Source organism: Tiliqua scincoides, chromosome 3 (assembly GCF_035046505.1).
Source record: "Tiliqua scincoides isolate rTilSci1 chromosome 3, rTilSci1.hap2, whole genome shotgun sequence".
NCBI lineage: Eukaryota > Metazoa > Chordata > Lepidosauria > Squamata > Scincidae > Tiliqua > Tiliqua scincoides.
In genome coordinates this window covers 40,666,546-40,667,291 of record NC_089823.1, presented here as the reverse complement: position 1 = coordinate 40,667,291, position 746 = coordinate 40,666,546, and the positions used below count along the sequence as shown (strand labels likewise).

The 746-nt window shown below is 40.1% G+C and overlaps 1 pseudogene; it reads left to right on the top strand.

Annotated features, from left to right (window-relative positions):
- Window positions 1-286: 286 nt before the first annotated feature.
- On the top strand, window positions 287-406 carry LOC136647043 (5S ribosomal RNA; annotated as a pseudogene).
- Window positions 407-746: the final 340 nt, after the last annotated feature.

Here is a 746-nt window from a genome sequence, read left to right as displayed (position 1 = left end):
AGGCCTTTTATAGGCCTTGAGCTATTGCAAGACCTTCATTCATTCATATAAGTTCCATCTCTAATATATTCATTTATGTAAATATATGTAACTTTATTGAAATTCTAAATGTAAATTAATTCTTATTTTCCCTGGTCCCCAACACAGTGTCAGAGAGATGATGTGGCCCTCCTGCGAAAAAGTTTGGACACCCCTGATCTAAACTGTTAAATATAAGAATTCATAGTTGTAGTCATGACTATTTTGCTGACACAGATGTTTGTGAATACAACAAAAGTTACAATATCCTAGCAGCAACTGTTACCCTGCTCATGCCTGATCTTGTCTGATCTCAGAAGCTAAGCAGGGTCAGGCCTGGTTAGTACTTGGATGGGAGACCGCCTGGGAATACCAGGTGCTGTAGGTTTATACCATAGTCTTTCGAGACTGAAGGTTGCCAACCAACCAATACCCTGTAATATATCTTACTCTTAATGCATTTAAAATGCCTTCTTATCCAGTGTAAACTTGCCACTGAGAAGCACACAATGATTGCAAGGAAATATTATTGTGCTAGGAGGCATGCAGCAAATAGAACAGGATTTATCTTTTGGTAGTGGCAGACAGAGTACTGGTGGGTTGTGATTACTTGAAATGATTTCAGACCTAAGTCCTCCCAAGTCCTTTGTATACTTGGTCCTGTAGACTGAGCGAGACACGCAGGAGAGCAAGGGAATCAAGAAGATAAAGTCTGAGTTAGGGTGCCT